Genomic DNA, 18,866 nt, shown 5'->3' on the forward strand with positions numbered 1-18,866 from the left:
TTGATCCTAAACTTTGGTGACCAGGCTCTGCTATTCCTAGCAAATAGAGTATGAATCCCTTCAAAGGTAATATTTGTCTTGGTGCCTAAGTCAGAGACTTGTACTCATCTTGCACCTGCTTTGCCTATGCTGATTCAAACTCCCTTTCTGAAGGCGTATTTGATTTACTTTACTAATTTTCATTGCACTTTATCATCCGTTGTTCTGAATAAACAACAGAGAATGTGATAGTTCCCTATGTTCTAGTGTTGTGAAGCATTTTAAAACACTGCCAAGGCCTCCCTTGTATAGTCACATATTTACTCTTTCTCCAGGACCACATAGTTCACAGAAGCGTACGATATCAATTCTCTCCTTGATGAGTAGTCATAGCTCCTCTTTCCATAGGAAAGACTCATTGCTATTTCCTCTGTAGGATGTTCATTAAAGGAACAACACAAATTTAATACAATTGTTTAAATACTTATGGTGTAAGGACACGTCCAAATGCAGTCTAACTACTGAATGTTGACATGTGTTTTGGAGTATTGCTCCCCTCCCCACTCCAGGAAATTTTAAAAAATATGTTTTTTGGTACTGTCCTAGAGCAAAAAGCTTAAATAAAGTTTAATATTGAAGAAAATAATTTGTAATAGAAATGTAGAAAAATGATTACTTTTCATTAATTTAATTTAATGATTTAAATTTCATTAAATCATAAGTAAATGATTTAAATTAAATTCACTCAATTTAACTCACAATGACTCATTGAAAAGTAATAGTCTTACTTGAATTTAGGTAGAGCAATATTTTCCTTTTTCAGAGGTCACTTCTCTGGCAATCTCAACATTCTGGAGAATAGTCTGGATACAGAAAGCAAAAATGAAAAGTCCCTATGAGTATACAAAGTTAAAGCAATACAATCTATCTACTGAAATTTATTTACTGTATCCACAAAGAAAACATGCACCCCATGTATGTTTATATCATATTCGTTTTTAAACATGTTTCTTTGTGAATTTCTAGGAGTAACTCAAAACTTTGTGAATTATCAAGAGGAAAAATACATGATGAGTATTTCCCAAATGGCTAATTTCATAAGATTGAGTTATGCAAAACACACTTTGGGAAAATTGGCTTATAAAAAAAAAGCACAAAGGCATATTTGGTAACCTGCCCAAAATTGTATCTACCAGTAGTTGGCATTTAGATATAAGCTGCCTATACCACAGCCTTTAGAATTAGACTCCACATTTAAATTACTGATAATATTTAAAAGCACTCCTTGTGAGGAATAGCCTATTGATTTGATGCCATTATTTTTAATGAGACATAGCTATTAACTCAGTTTTATACTGAGGGAGAGGGGGTTAGCCTCTATACATCAAGGCCTGGCAACAGATTGCTAATTGCAAAGGCTAGAATGATGTTTCTGCCTTTGGCACTTCATTTTTTTAATGACCCCATTTATGTTATTTGTCCTCTCACAAACTCAATCATACTTTTCAAAATGTTCTAATACTTTATTAAAATGATAGGCAGGTGAAATATCATATTTAATAGAGCAGTGGTTATCAGAAGTTCCAGAAGCATACAGCTGGCTGCATAGAAATGGCTTGCATAGCTTGTCAAAGAACAGATACATCCCATTCTGAATCTGATTTAGATTTATACAGAGGCTTCTGAATATGAATATATGACCTTTTATAGGTTCCACAGAGAAATCTGAACCTTAGCCATGTTGAGAACCTTAAATGAGGATATAAGCTTCTGAAACATGGTAGGAGTAATTCTGGGCTGGCTCCTAGATTCCCATGCCCTGGCCTAGACCATGTATGATCCCTTCCCCATGATCCCATGATTATGAGTTGAGCTCGTGACCACGATATATTTCACTTCTGTGATGAGTTTCCATTAGATGACAAAGGCAAAGGAATTTTCTAGCCATAAACTCCAAAATAAGCGAACTTTGAGTTAACCAGTCTGAGGGAGATTATACTGGGTAGCCAGACTTGGCCAAGGGAGAAAAGGTCCTACAAAGGGTCAGAGATTCAAAGTGGGAGGAGTTTCCTCCTGACTTTGAAGAAGTAAAGCAGCCTTGCTAGGGGAAGACCATATACCTAAGACCTTCAGAAAGCTGCTAGTAGGAGCTCAGAGCAACTGCTGGCTGACATGCAACATAAAAATAGGGAAATCAATCTTAGAAACAGAAAAAAATGGATTCTGCAATGACTTATATATGGATTTGGAAAAAGACCTTGAGCCTGGGATCAGAACACACCCTAGTTAACACATGATCGCAGCCTTGGGAAACCTTGCACACGTGTGATTAGGGTTAGTTTTTATTTCATAAATTTGATGACTGAGAATTATGTATTAAGTGAAAATAATACCAATTGCAGTAAAATTCTTAACATTGTATCTCAAGGTACATAAAATTTAAGTTTTTGTTGTTGCTTTAAATGTTTTCCATGAACTATTTAACCTGATCCCATTTTCTGCCTTTCTTTTTCCTATAAGATGTATTCCATGGGTTTTATTTCAGATATAATAAATATACACCAAAACCTCTCCAATTAAACACAAACAAATGAAACAAAAGAGGGGCCTGTCCTTGTTGCACAGGTCCCTGTTGAGGTGTAAGAGTAGGAGAATTTCTTAGAGAGGAATGTGCTGTCATCACTCAGGAGGCTCCACACCTGCTTTCTGTGGGTATGGAGGGGAACCTCGGGTTCTAAATTCACTGACTGATCTACCTTTCTATCTGCCTTTCTAGGTTATAATGTGCATGTTTTATATATGATGTCCAGCATCTTAAGTGCTACTTAAGTGGAAGAAATAAACAAAACTTACTCTACTCCAGTTTCTTTAGAACCAGAAATCCAACTCTATTTTTTGATTTAAGAATGCAATAGAAAATATTTTAAATGAGAAATTTAAGAGAATACTCATGACATTAAAAAACACATTCAAGGTACATTACTTAATATAGATGTGAATATATTACCTGTATGCCCTATGCTAGATTTTCATAAAATAAAATAAAATAAAATGCTATTCACTGAAAACACTGTTAACACAAATACCATTGAAGAAAACAAATTCAGGCATAAATATTAAAAAATCAAAGAAAGAAAATTAAATAGGTGAAATCTAAAGTATTTTGCAACATTATTCATCTATATAAACATTTTAAGCAAATGTTATTTAATGAGGTCTGACATTAACCAAATACTAGTTGGGTTTCAACATAGGGTTTCTTCATAGACTTCTAAGACTAAGCATCATTATTTGATTGGAGAGTAAATTTTGATGTGTTTTCAAAGGAAGCTTTTTTTTTTTTCCATTTAATGAACAATAAGAATTTCACAAGTCAGAGCTCTTAAAATGGAATATCTGTCACTATTTGAAAAATGCTATCAGCTTTGATGTTACAAACACAAAACAAAACAAAACAAAACAAAACAAAACAAAACAAAAAAACTCTGCTACAATTGATGTCCACAGAACTGCAGTAAGCTTTCTTCTTGCCCAAACTCACTCCAGCACCCTGTTAGTTAACAAAAGACATTTTGTGTCCTCCAAACACGAGTCTTTTGTTATAAAATGAAGTATGTTGTAAGAGAATGACAACCTCAAATTAAACTTGCCAGCAGTAGTTAAAAACATGCATACTGCAGTGTACTGTAAACATAGGAGTCAGGATTTACATTCAAGTTGCAGGCTAGTAGAAAGCATTCCACACTATGAATATTATTAATGACACTTTAGAGTTTTGCTTCAAGAATGCCAAGATTAAAAAAAATTAAAAAGGAATGCCAAAATAATTTTACTTAATTACTTTCATAATACTTATCAAAAAATAGTGACTCAGTGATGTTTTCTTGGCTTGCATTTTAAAATACATTTTATAATATCACTGTGCCAAGGCAATGAGTTGATTTGTCCAGTCAGCTTAGGATAATAGGGACAGGGAAAAAAAATACATCTTTCAAAACCATGACAGAGATTGTAAAAAGGGTTATAATTCTTAACTCTTTCTGGTCTCAAACCCTTTGCAACTGGCCCACAGACTCTCCCAGTAAGAATGTCTAGTTCCTTATCATTTAAGTCTATGTTGGGCTTGATCAGTGGTTCCATGGGAAGGAAATATGTGCTAGTACTGGAACCAGGGCTCAAGAAGCTCTTCATATTTCCACGTTCTTTCAAAACTTTTCCAGTGACAAAAACAAGCCCAGAAGAGCCTACTAAACAATGAGGGCTCACTCAGAGGTGGAACTAATTGTTCTATCTGAGCCCCTCGACATTTGAGAAGTCACCAAATGTGCTAATCTGACTCACAGTCAACCATATACACATTCAGGGAGTTGATGTATAAAAAAAGGAAAATATTAATAAAGAGAAAGCTTAAAAAGAAAAGGCAATGGAAAGTATTAAGTCCAAGGTGCAGAAATTAAAAAAAAAATGTTGAAGGAAGGTAAATGGAGCCTAAGGGGCTTATGGGACATGATCTAGAAAACAGGCATGCACATGAAGAAGTTCCAAAAGGCAGAAACAAAGAGAAAGAGGCAAAAAGAACTTTGGAAGAAATAATTGCTGAAATATCTTAAGTTTCATGAACATTAATACATCCATCAAAAAAGCTCAAAGAACTCCAAACTAAATGAACATAAAGAGACCCACGCCAAGCCAATTTTAGTTAAATTAATAAAAGCCAAAGACAAAAAGAAAATCTTGAATGCAGCAAGAGAAAATTGGTACTTAATAAACAATTGACCCTCAATAAGATTATCAGCAGTTATCTCATCAGAAACTGTGGAGGTCAGAAAGCACTAGGCAATATATTCAAAGTGTAACTGGAAAACAAAACAAAACAGTCAACCAAGATACCTATATCTGGCAAAATTTCCCTTCAACAGAGAGGGGGATATTAGAACATTTTTATAAAACAAAAGCTAAGAGACTTCATTAGACTAAACCAGCCCTACAAACAATGCTCAAGTGAGTCCTGCTGGGTAAAATGAAAGAATATTCCATAGTAATTTGGAGTTATAAAAGCAATTCTCAGGCAGCCCGGGGGGCTCAGAGGTTTAGTGCCACCATCAGCCCAAGGCTCTATCCTGGAGACCCAGGATAGAGTCCCACGTCGGGCTCCCTGCATGGAGCCTGCTTCTCCCTCTGCCTGTGTCTCTGCCTCTCTCTCTCTCTGCCTCTCATGAATAAATAAATAAAATCTTAAAAAAAAAAAAACACTTCTCAAGAAAGGTAATACATTGGCAACTTAAAAAAAGATAGTATTATTGTAACTATAATGCTACCTTAAAAAAAAAGTTTATTTGAGAGAGAAAGAGAGAACACAAGTAGGAGGAGAGGGGCAAAGGGAGAGAGAGTAACAGACTCCCTACTGAGCAGGGAGCCTGACACGACAGTCAATCACAGGAGCCAAAGATCATGACCTTCATTGAAAGAAGACATATAACTGACTGAGTCACACAGGCATCCCAACCTTTTGTCTTCTACATAATTTAAGAGATTAATATATTTTTTAATTATTAGTCTAAAGCTAGTATTATTATAAGTTTGGTTAATAACTCCACATTTGGTTTTCGACCTAGTTTAAGAGACTAATACATTTAAAAGAATTATTAGTTCATGTTTGGGGGCATAGAATTTATAAAGATGTAATTTTGTGACATCAACATCCAAAAACAATATAGATAGAAGTGTAAGGAAGCAGGATTTTTGTATATTATTAAAGTTAGGTTAATATAAATTTAAATTAGAGTGTTATAATTTTAGAATGTTAAGTGTGATCCCCATAGTAACCATGAATAAATTAGTAATAGAATATACATAAAAGGAAATGAGAATTTAAACATTTCACTACAAAGTATCAACTAAATAGAAAAGAAGGTAGTAAATAAAGAACAAAAACCTGTAAGAGGTAAAGAAAATAAATAGAAAAATGACAGAATTAAGTCACTTATCAGTGATTACTTTAAGTATAAGTGAATTTAACTCTAAAAACAAAAGGCAGAGGTTGGCAGAGTGGATAAATCTTATAATTCTACTATGTGCTATCTACCAGATATTCATCTTGTATGAAAAGACACAAAGAAATTAAATGGAAAAATTTATTCCATGCAAATAGTAACCAAACAAGTGCAATGGTGGCTATACAATTATCAGGTAAAATAGACTTTAAATCAAAAATGTTTAGAAGAGACAGAGAGTCACAATGTATACTAATAAAATGTGTAATATATGAAGAAGATAAAATAATTATAAATATTTGTGCATCTAGCAACAGATTATCAAAATATATAAAGCAAAAACTGACAGAAGGGAGATGTACACAGGTATATAATAGTTGCGGACTTCCCTGCTCCACTCTGAATAATGGATAGAAAATCAGACCAAAAAAAGTACAGAAAGTAAACAACACATCTTAAACAAGTTATAGTTCAAAAAAATCACAAGAGATATTAGGAAATACATAGAGTTAACTGAAAACAAAACACAACCCACCAAAACATGGGACGCAGAAAAAGTAATGCTAAGGAGGAAATCAATAGATGGAAACTCTTACATTAAAAACAAGAATGATCTCAAATCAACAGCCTAACTTGACAACTTAAGGACATGGAGGGAAGATGGCAAAATAAGCCCAAAGCTGGAAGAGAGAAGGAAGTAATAAAGATTATGCCAGAGATAATCAAAATAGATATTAGAGGGACATCTGGGTACTCAGTTGATTAGGAGAGCCAACTCTTGATTTTAGCTCAGGTCATGAGCTCAGGGTTGTAATATTGGGCTCCCAAGTCAGGCCTAATGTTCAGTGGTGAGTCTACTTGAGATTCTCTCCTTCTATCTTCCCCAAAATAAATAAATAAAATCTTCTAAAAAATAGATATTAGAAAAACAATAGAGAAAATCAATGAAACCAAAAATTATTTAAAAAGATCAAGAGAATTGACAAAATTTTACTATTTTAGCTACAGGTACAAAAAAAATAGAAAAGAAAAGAAAAGAAATTGAAAGAAGACCCAAATTCATAAATTCATAAATTAAAGTGGAGATATTATGGCCAAATCAATAGAACTAAAAAAGATTGAGAGGACTATAAAGAATTATATGTCAAAATATTGAATAGTCCAGATGAAATGGACAAATTCCTAGAAACAAAAAACTAAGACCAAATCACCAGGAAATATAGAACCTAAAATCATCACACTCCCTGATTTCAAACTGTCTTAAGTAGCTACAGTATTTAAAAACTGTATGGCTTAGTTATAAAAAAGATATCAATAGAACGGAATAAAAAACTCAGAAATAAACCCACACATATACAGTCAACTATTTTATGACAAGGAAGCCAAGAAGATTTGTAACCATAAAAATTCTATAAGAAAAAGTAAGCAGTAAGCTCTTTGACATAGATGTTGGTGATGATTTTATTAATGTAACATTAAAATCAAAAGCAAGGGCAGCCCCAGTGGCCCAGCAGTTTAGTGCCACCTTCAGCCCAGGGCGTGATCCTGGAGACCTCGGATCGAGTCCCATGTCAGGCTCCCTGCATGGAGCCTGCATCTCCCTCTGCCTGTGTCTCTGCCTCTCTCTCTCTCTCTCTCTGTCTCTCATTAATAAATAAATAAAATCTTAAAAAAATAAAATAAAATAAATAAAATAAAAAGCAAAAAAAAAAGTGGGACTATAATCAAACTAAAAAGCTATTTGCAGCAAAGGAAATGGTCAACAAAATGAAAGACAGCCTATTGAATGGAAGAAAAATTTTGGAAATCATGTATCTGATAAGGGCCTAGTATCCAAAATACATAAAGAACTCACACAACTCAAAAGCAAAAAAAAAAAAAAAAAAATTAGAGGGAAAAAAGTGGTTCATAGACATTCTTCCAAAAAAGACATACAGATGGTCAAAATGCACCTGGAAAGATATTTAATCTCACTAATCATTAGGGAAATGCAAAGTCGAGCTACAAAGAGAGATCACCTAGGCCTTGCTGGTGAATTCTACCAAACATTAAACGTAAGAACTAATAGCAATCCTTAAACTTTTCCAAAAAATTGAAGAGAAATGAACACTTTGTAATTCATTGTATGAGCAACCATCACCCTGGGACCAAAGCCAGATAAAAACACTACAAAAACTACAGATCAGGGATGCCTGGGTGGCTCACTGGTTGAGCATCTGCCTTTGGCTCAGGGTGTGATCCCAGGGTCCTGGGGTTTAGTCCCCCATCGAGCTCCCCACAGGGAGCCTGCTTCTCCCTTTGCCTGTGTCTCTGCTCTCTCTGTCTTGCATGAATAAATAAATCTTTTAAAAAAACTATAGATCAGTATCACTTAGGAACAATTAGTTAAAAATCCTCAACAAAATTTTGGCAAACCAAATTCAGCAGCATGTAAAATCAGCAGATTTTACACCATGACCAAGTGGAGATTATTGGTGGAATGCAAAGATGGCTTAACATGTAAAAATCAGTTGATGTGGGCGCCTGGGTGGCTTCGGTTGGTTAAGCACCTGCCTTCGGCTCAGGTCATGATCCCAGGGTCCTAGAATCAAGTCTCACATCAGGCTCCCTGCTCAGCAGGAGGCCTGCTTCTCCCTCTCCATCTGCCTGCTACTCCCCCTGCTTGTGCGCTCTCTCTCTCTCTCTCTCTCTCTCTCTCTCTCTCAAATAAATAAATAAAATCTTAAAATAAAATCAGTTGATGTAATATATTATGTTATCAAAATAAAGGGGGTAAGAACCACATGATCATCTCAACTGGTACAGAACAAACATTCAACAAGATTCAACACTTTTTTCTTGATAGAACTACTCAGCAAGCTCAAATAGATGAACAATGTCTCAATAAAATAAAATCTACATATTCCCATAACAAAATTAATACTTAGTGTTGAAAGACTGAAAGTTTTTCCTGTAAGACCAGGAAGGAGGCAAGGATGTCTGCTTTCACCAATTCTATTCAATGTAGTCTTGAATGTTCCAGCCAGAGAAATTAGGTAAGTAAAAGAAATAAAGGTGTCTAAAATTGGAAAGGAAGAAGTAAAATTAATTCCATTTGCAGATTATATGATCTTATATGTAAAAACCCTAAAGTTTCCACATGCAAAAATATTGTTAAAACTAATAAATCAAGTTAGTAAATTAGCAAGATACAAAAGAAAAAGACAAAAACAAGTTGCATTTCTATACACTAACAATGAACAATCTGAATAGGAAATTACAAGAGCAATTCAATTTACAATAACATCAAAAAGGATAAAATACTTGCAAATTAACTTAATCATGAAATTAAAGGCTTGTATGATGAACCCTACAAAACATTGTTGAAAGAAATTGAGGGTAAATAATATAAATACACAGACACCCATCCCATATTCATGAATTGGAGGACTTAATATTGATGTCAATAATACTCATCATCACCTAAAGCTTCAGTGAAATCCCTACCAAAATACCCAATGGAATTTTTTGGCAAAAACAAAAAATTACATCCAATATTTATATAGAATCTGAAGGTTTCCCAAATTACATCCAATATTTATATAGAATCTGAAGGTTTCCCAACTAGTAAAAAAAAAAAAAAACTTGAAAAAAAAAAGCTAAAAGACTCACACAGGTCTTTATTTTAATATTTACTAGAAAATTTCAGTAATAAAAACAATCTGTGTAGTACTTGCAGAAAGTCAGATAGATAGATAGATAGATCGATGGAGTGGAATAGGAAGACCAGCAAGAAAGTCTCACATGCATGGCCAAATGATTTTTGACAAAGTGACAAAATTATTCAATGGGGAAACAGCCTGACAACAAATGATGTTGAAAACACTAGATATTCACATGCAAAAGCGTGAATTCAGACCCTTTCCTAATACAATAAAAAAAAAACTCAAAATTGATCAAAGACTCAAATGGAAGACCTAAAATGTACAAAATTCTTAGAAGAAGACATAAGGCAAGAGCTTCCCAACTCTGGATTTTGCAATGATTCCTTGGATATGATTCCCAATGCATAGTCAAAAGAAAAAAAAGTAGGCAGATTGGACTTCATTAAAATTAAAAATAATTTGTTCATCAAATGACACTATTGAGAGTAAAAAGATTACCCATAAAATGAAAGAAAAATATTTGCAAACCATGTTTCTGATAAGGGATTAATATCCAGAATACACAGAGAACTAAAAAACAAAACAAAACAAAACAAAACAAAACAAAACAACCTGATTGAAAAATGGGCAAAGACACTGAAAACATATTTCTTCCAAGAAGATACACAAATGAACAATATGCCCATGAAAAGATATTCAACATCACTAACCAGGGAAATGCAAATCAAAACTTCAATAAGATACAACCTCACACCTGTCAGGATGACTGGTATTAAAAAATAACAATGAATAAAACTGAAAATAACAGTGAGGATGTGAAACAGCTGGACTATCTGTACATTGTTGGTATGAATGTAAAGTGGTATAGATGCTGTGGAAAATGGTCTGGTGATTCTTCAAATAATACAGATAGAATTACCATCGCAGAAATTCCACTTCTAGAGATACATAAAAAAAACTGGGAAAGAAGAATCTTCAAGATGTATTTGTACATCCATGTTCATAGCACTATTATTCAGAATTGCTAAAACATGGAGGAAATCTAAGTGTCCACCAATAGATGAATGGGTATAAAAATGTGATATATATATATATATATATATATATATATATATATATATAAAATAAAATTTTAGTTGTCCTTAAAAAGGAAGAAAATTTTGGAATATGCTACAGCTTTGAGGAACCTTGAAGACATTATGCTAAATGAAATAAATCTGTCACAAAAATTTAAATATAGTATTATTTCACTTATATGAGGTACTTAGAATTGTCAAAATCACAGAGACAGAGAGTAGACTGGTAGTAGGCAGTCTGGGGTTAGGGAGAATGAGAAGTTGTTTAATGAATATAGATTTTCAGTTTTATAAGATAACCATAAAGTTTTGATACTTTGTTTAGAGTGATAAATGTTGATACCAGTATTCTGTGATAAATTGCATAACTAAATTATAATACTAGAATAACTACCAAGGAAAATTTAAATAGTAATGTAGTCAAATACATAAATAAATCAAAATAGAATCAAAGTGGATTTTTTATGATTTATTTATTTATTTTAGAGAAAGAGAGTGAGAGAACATATGCGTGTGCTGGGGGAAGGGCAGAGAAAGAGGAAGAGAGAATCCTCAAGCTAACTCCCCACTGAGCATGGAGCCCCATATGGGACCAATCCCAGGAGCCTGAGATCACCACTTGACCCTAAACCAAAAGTTGGCTGCTTAATCAACTAAGACACCAAGGTGTCCCTCAAAATGGAATTCTTTTTATTTTTGTTTTTTAAGATTTTATTTATTTACTTATTCATGAGAGACACACAGAGAGAGAGAGAGAGAGAGGCAGAGACACAGGCAGAGGGAGAAGCAGATTCCATGCAGGGAGCCCAATGCCAGACTAGATCCTGGATGCCAGGATGATGCCCTGGGCTGAAGGCAGGCACTTAACCCTTAAATCACCCAGGCGTCCCTCAAAATGGAATTCTAAACCTGTTCAAGTAACCAATCAGAGGAAAATAAAATTAAAAAAAAAAAAACCAGAAATGAGAAACATGAAGAATAAAATAGAAGCAAATAAAATGGCAGACTTCTGCTCTAACGTCATTTATTTAAATGGAAATGATCAAAATATTCCAATTAAAAGAAACCGTTTGATGGATTAAAGATGCCAACAGAACTATAACCTTTCCAAAAGAAACTTAGTTCAAACATAATGATATATGTTAAAAGAATGGGAAAGCATAAAATTTAAATATTAAGCAAAATAAGCAGGAATAGGGATGCTTGGGTGGCTCAGTGGTTGAGCATCTGCCTTTGGCTCAGGGCATGATCCCATGTCTGGGGATGGAGTCCCACATCAGGCTTCCTGCAGGGAGCCTGCTTCTCCCTCTGCCTGTGTCTCTGCCTCTTTCTCTGTCATCAATAAATAAATAAAAGATTTATTATTTTATAATAATAAAAAATTATTTATTCATTTGTTTATTTATTTATAAATATTTTATTTTTATTTATTCATGAGAGACACACACACACAGAGGCAGAGACACATGCAGACGGAGAAGCAGGCTCCATGCAGAGAACCCATTGAGGGCCTCGATCCCTGGGTCTCCAGGATCACACCCTGGGCTGAAGGTGGTGCAAACTGCTGACTGCTGGACTACCTGTGCTGCTCTCTCTCTCTCTGTCTTTTTATTTTAAGCAGAAATAGCTACATTAATTTCAGATAAAATAGTTTTTAGGGCAAAGAAATTACTAGGGACAAAGAGCAACACTATATAATGATAAAAACATTAAGTGAAAAAGCAGCTCCTGGGTGGCTCAGTTGCTTAAGCAGGGACTCTTGATTTTGCCTCAGGTCATGATTTCAGGGGTCCTAGGATTGAGTCCCACCCCAGACTCTGTGCTGAGTGGGAAGTCTGCTTGGGATTCTCTCTCTCCCTCTACTCTTCCCCACTCTCTCTCTCTCCTAAATAAATAAATCTTTATTTATTTATTTATTTTTACAAATGAATCTTATTTGAATAAAAAACATTAATTGGCCAAGAATGAATATATAGCAACCCTAACTTTTGTCTTTTAAATAATACTTGAAAATACACGAAACAAAAGCCAAGAGAGCTTGAAAGAAGAAATAGACAACCCTACAGTTTTAGTTGAGGCCTTAAGCACTCCAGTCTCAACAGTTTATATTGGCTAAAAAATCAGCAAAGATACAGAAATTAACAACACCATCAACTAAAAAGATCTAATGGATTTTAGAGAACATTCCACCTAGCAAAGTTAGAATATATGTTCTCTTCGTGTGTCTGTGGAACAATCATTAAGACAGATTGTATTTTGGATCATGAAACAAACGTTAACAAATTTTATGACAAGAGAAAAATCTTCAACAATGTAGAAATTAAGCACAAAATTATAAATATCCCTTGGTCCTAAGAGAAAGTATCAAAGGAGATTTAAAAATACAGTAAATTTAATGAAAATGAAACTACAACCTCAGAAGTTATTGCATACACACAAAGCAGTTCTGAGAGCGAAATTTATAGCATTTAAATGCCTATGTTAGGAAAGACTGAATACCTCGAATCAATAATCCAAGTTCCCACATCAAAAAACTAGAAAAGGAGCAAAATAAATCCAAAGTAAGCCAAAAGAAGATAAATATAAGAATGTAGGTCAATGCATCCTTTAGTAAAAATTAGCAAGGTAAAATCTGGTTCTTAAAAACAAAATAAAACATAAAATCTTCATCAAGAGTGACAAATATAAAAACACTGAAAATACACATCTCAAATGTATGGAATGAAATAGAGAATATCAAAAAAGCTCCTGCAGTCATTGAAAGGATCATAAGGGGCTACCATAAAAAACTTTCCATTTTGAATTCACCAAACTGAGAAATGGAATCATTTCCTGTGGACAACAGACCATTAAACTTGGAAGAAAAGAAAAAAAAAAGATAAAACAAATTGTCTAATACGATTAAATAATTTACATTTGTATTAAAATCTTCTGAAAAGTAATCTCTAGGCTGAGATGGCTACTGAAGACTTTTGCCAAATATTTAAAGAGGAATTGAGACCATTTTATATATAACATTTCCCCAAAACTATAAGAGGAGGGAGCATTTTTCAACTCATTTTATGAATCCAGTATCAAGTGATGCCCAAAGCAGACGAGGACAACACATACAGAGAAGAATACTAAAGAAGGATATTTCTCATATATACTTAGAGGTAAGAAACCTCAAAAATAAATTAGGAAACCAAATCAAACAATGATTCCAGGTGTACAAGGCTAGTTCAATATTTGAATGTCAGTCAGTGTTATCCGCTGGTTTTAAAGAAGGAAACTCACAGTAATAGATGAAGAATAATTCAATAAAATTCAACAGCCACTCTCAAAAAACAAATAAAAAAACTCATTTACAACAACAATAACAAAACCCAGGGGCACTTAGATGGCTCAGTTGGTTAAGCCTGTGCCTTCACCTCAGGTCATGACCCCAGGACCCTGGGATCAAGCCCAGCATTGGTTCTCCCTGTTAGCAGGGAGCCTGCTTCTCCCTTTCCCTCTGCCCCTCCCCACCAACTAGTGCTCTCTCATAAATAAATAGGTAAATAGATAAATAATTTTTAATAAATAATAAAACCTCCAAACCACAGCTAACATCAGACTTAATAGTGAAAAGATAGAATGTTTCCCCCTAATATTGAGAAGACAATAAAGCCTGCTGTAGTAATTCCATTCAAGATAGCAGTTTGTTCTTTTTTTCTTTCTTTCTTTCTTTCTTTCTTTCTTTCTTTCTTTCTTTCTTCTTTCTTCTTCCTTTCTTCTTTCTTTCTTTCTCCTTCCTTCCTTCCTTCCTTCCTTCCTTTTGCTTGCTTTCTTTCTTTCTTTCTTTCTTTCTTTCTTTCTTTCTTCTTTCTTTTTCTTTGTTTCTTTTTTCTTTCTTTCTTTCTTTTTCTTTGTTTCTTCTTTCTTTCTTTCTTTCTTTCTTTCTTTTTCTTTGTTTCTTCTTTCTTTCTTTCTTTCTTCCTTCCTTTTTCTTTCTTTCTTTCTTTCTTTCTTTCTTTTCTTTCTTCTTTCTTTCTTTCTTTCTTTCTTTCTTTTTTTTCTTTCTTTTTTCTTTCTTCTTTCTTTCTTTCTGTCTGTCTTTCTTTCTTTTTTCTTTCTTTCTCTTTCTTTCTTTCACATAGTTTAAATTCTAGCCAGTCTAAATATGGGGGGGGGGGTAAGTAAAACTGTCTCTATTTGCAGACTACATAACTGTCTGTATAGGAAATCCCAAAGAGTTTCTCAAAAGATCTATTACTAATGGTTAGTAAACTTACAGGATACAAGATCAAAATATGAAATTCAACTTCATTTCTACATACTAACATCAAACAAACAGGAACCAAATTTAAAAATGCAATGCTATTTAGGATTACCCAAGGAAAAATAAATATTTTGACATAAATATAACAAGCATGCACAGTACCTGCATAGCAAGAGTTACTTGTGTAAGTGTTGATGAAATCATTCAAAGAGGACTTAATTAAATGGGTGACATACCCTGCTGACTGGCTGGAAGATAATAAGCCAGTGCAAGCTGGACAGGTGTGCCTGGCTGGGCATGAAAACTATCATATAAGTTTAATTACTTCATTTAGTTAAATTAAGCAATACTAAGTCAATTGTACATTTTCCAGTTTAAAAGACTCTATCTAGAGATGAGAACAAAGATCAGACACAAGAGAAAAAACATCAGCAATACAGCACAAAAGGACTTTTGGATGATTTTGACTAGCATGCTTTTCTTGGTCTTTGCTTTGAATAAATCACTAGGCTGCAAAATGTTTTCTATACATGCAACAGTTTTCTAATATCTCATTACTATCACTGACTGCACTGTGATATAAAATGTTTACCTTTCCAAGTAGAGAATTTGCTAGAGCAAAGTGAATCAGAGTCCCTGGTTGGGAATGGAGACAAATATTTACATTACACTGACTTCACTTAAATAAATACAGCAATATTAAGCCATCTGTACTCCTTTCAGAAAACAAAGCTATTTTTGTGAAGTTCATCACTGCAGAATGCAACTCTCTGTTCTGTTCTAATTATTAAAAACACCTGACTCAAAGTTCAAGTATTTCTTTAATTGTTTTTTTCCTTATGGAGTAAAAAAGGTTAGTTTCTATGGGTTTGGGGTTTTTTTGTTTTCTTAATTTCAGACACACATGAAATAATCTTAAGGCAAATTCAAAAACCTGTAAATAAGGAATGACTTATTCTTTGACAAGAATGCTAGAGAAATATTCATAAGAACAAAGTTTATCCTCTGATTTATAGCCATACTTTTTAAGATGGCCAAAACACATACTATTTCTAACTGTTGGTATAAGTTTATATATTTCATAAGACTATATCTATTTACACATCACCAAACATTTGAGTGCCCACTAAGAACCCAGTACTGTTCTAGGGTCTGTGAACTTGATACCTGAACAGAACATGTTCACGTGCAAAGTTCTTCCTAATTGTTCATCATGTCACATCAACCACGGTAAAGCGTCTGAATAGCAGGAGAGTAATATTTTATTCTCCTTAACAATTTTAAACTTGTATACGAAAAACAAAAAGTAATTTCCTGTTAATTTTTGACCACATTTTAATGTGGCCACATTTCAAGCATATTCAGCCAGCCCATGGTGATATAAAACTCAAAGAAGAGTCTTTTTCTATCAGGTTCTCTGAGATCAAGGAGAACATTAAAATGGGCGGAGGGGGGGGCGGGAAGAAAATGGAAAAAAGCAAACACAAAAGGTAGCTCAAACTCACAAATTTACATCTTTCAGTTCAATAGTTTGTATTGATAAAGGATACAATTGTAAAGATACAGTCATCTTGAAAAGGTAGAATTCAATATAAGTGATAATTTTGAAGTCTTAATCTTGTCAGTTTGCTCTTTTGAATTTTAAACTACAACTGCAATAATCTGCTATTATAAGAGCACATAAGTAGCAACACTTTGAAAGTTAAATAAAGCTCTGAGGATAAATTGTTAATACTTAACTCTTTTCTATAGGACATTTGTAAAAATAGGAAGAACCGCATTTCTGAGAAATTATATTTTTGAATACTCAGAAGCAACAGTAAAAGAGAAATTGTTTTTCAATTGATATAGTTGATATTATGATAATATACATACTTGTCAAAATTCAAAACTAGAAAATATGAGACTCAATAGCTGCAGGTGAAATGAGTCTCATCAAAAGGGAGGTAGAATAACTGGCCAAGGTATCCGGCCAGTTGAATCTGGAAGCAGATAGTTAAAAACTCCTTGAGAAAGAGGCTGGAACTATGATCCTCAAAAGCAGCCAGATTACACTAAGTGTAACCTCTTTCTCCTTTCCTTAAGCCATTAGTAGTCTTCCTAAATGTTTCAATATGATTTCGGCTGTGCCTTGCAGTGGCGTTTGAGAGAAAAGATCTGTGTTCAAGCTCCACTTAGGTAGTAAAGGGGGCATCCACCAAAGTCAGGAGGTTAGAACATTTCCCCAGTGGAATTCCCAGAGTAGTCAGATGGCAGGAGCAGAATCAGAGCGCTGTGTCATCATAAACAGGTAACCCAGCAGATAGAGATCACACTAGGATGATGTGGCTTCACAGATTTGCCTCAGATACCCCTATACATCCCAGCTCTCTGGATAAAACACAGCGTTAGAGTACTGAAGACGGATGCTATAATGGACGATGACGTTCTATTAGCTACTATGTGGTTGTTAACAATCCGTTGACTTCAGGGTCAACTCTTGGTGCTCTCTCATTTTCCCTCTGGCTTCGTTGCACTGCTTTCCCACCCAAAGGCTGTTCACAGCACTGCCCTGACAAGAGCCAGGGTGAAGATTCTCTCATCTAATGTATTTCTCCCCAATAGTTATTTTTCCTCCCAAGTGACGGATAGCCAAGTCAAGCTCTCCAACTCTCAGCGTGTAATTTCCACAAATCACTGAATTCAACCGCATAGCATTGTTTCTCTCCCTCTTGCTCTTCTTCTTCCTCTGTCTCCTCCTTCCATGAGTTTCGTCCTCTTTACTTCATTCTTACAAAGCAAGTGAGGCCAGACTATAGAGGATTTGAATGTCTAGCTAAGATATATACTTTATCAATGCACAATGAGAAACAAATTGCATTTTTTGAAAATAATATATTCTCTTTTGATGTAACTTAGGGTCTTCTACATCAAAATATTTAGTCAACTTTTTTTTTTCCCAAATCACTCTATGCTATTCCCCTTGGGAACTCTCTTCTCACTATACCAGTGCTTTCAAGTCCAGAGCCTATTTTGCCATATCCAGTCAAGAATCAGTCATTGATTTTACATCTCTAGGCTACAGTTTTTCTTGAATTCAAAAATATACAACATGCTACCATATGTTTCCTCTATATAGTCTTCAAAATCAACCTGTTGAAATTGGAAGTTAGCCTTTGCCCACCCCAAGCACACCCATCTTTCCACAGAGCCTGTCTCCTTCCATGGTACTGTCATACTCCAGTCTTCTAACCCAGGAAACTGATTTCTTCCTTTACTTCTGTCTTCCACATTCAGTGAGCTATTTTGTTCTTTTAAAATGCCCTCCTATTACTTCCTAAACCTACACAGTCTCTAAGTCTTTCCACCTCCCTTGGTCTCTATTTGGTTTATTCTGTTATTATTCCGTGCTTCAATGTCCATAAACACACTGATCACATGGTGTCCCACATAAAAAACAAAAAACAAAAAAAACAAAACAAAACAAAAAACCTGATTTATCTTGTCCCCTGATGCTTATGTTATTTTTCTGAATTACAAACATCAAATCGTTTAAAAATGCAAATGTCTAATCAGGCAACTTCTCAGTTTCCAGTCCTTTCATGGATCTCTCTTGTCTTCTGAACAAGATACTGCTCAGGAGAATCTCCATTGTCCTTAATGATATATCTGTAAGCCTTGACTTTATAACTTCATCTTATCCTCAGTTTTACTATTCCATAGACATTGTCTTTTTCTCCAAGTGCAAATTCCTCTTTTTGCACTAGTATTACTTTCCATTGGTGATTGCATCATCTTGGACTCTCCTTTGTCTGGGACCCTTTGCCTCATATTCTACTGCCAGGAAGCAAATGGGCTGGCTCCCATTTGTTCTCCAAAACTCTTACGGAAAGTACTCTTCATCCCACATCCCATGCTCAAGTTGTACACTCCCAGAGATATACACTAGGTAACC

General features: G+C 34.4%; 1 protein-coding gene across 4 annotated transcripts in view; it reads right to left on the reverse strand.

The window, feature by feature from the left end:
- Positions 1-18,866, reverse strand: part of SNTG1 (syntrophin gamma 1) — a 791,929-nt gene that overhangs the window by 516,356 nt on the left and 256,707 nt on the right. The window contains exon 2 of one of the 4 annotated variants that reach the window (XM_041768509.1): positions 768-842. The exons of the other annotated variants lie outside the window; for them this stretch is intronic. The gene's annotated coding sequence lies outside the window, so the exon portion shown is untranslated. The remainder of the gene's footprint in view (positions 1-767; positions 843-18,866) is intronic. 4 annotated transcript variants of the gene reach the window in all.

Source organism: Vulpes lagopus, chromosome 9 (genome assembly GCF_018345385.1).
Source record: "Vulpes lagopus strain Blue_001 chromosome 9, ASM1834538v1, whole genome shotgun sequence".
Lineage (NCBI taxonomy): Eukaryota > Metazoa > Chordata > Mammalia > Carnivora > Canidae > Vulpes > Vulpes lagopus.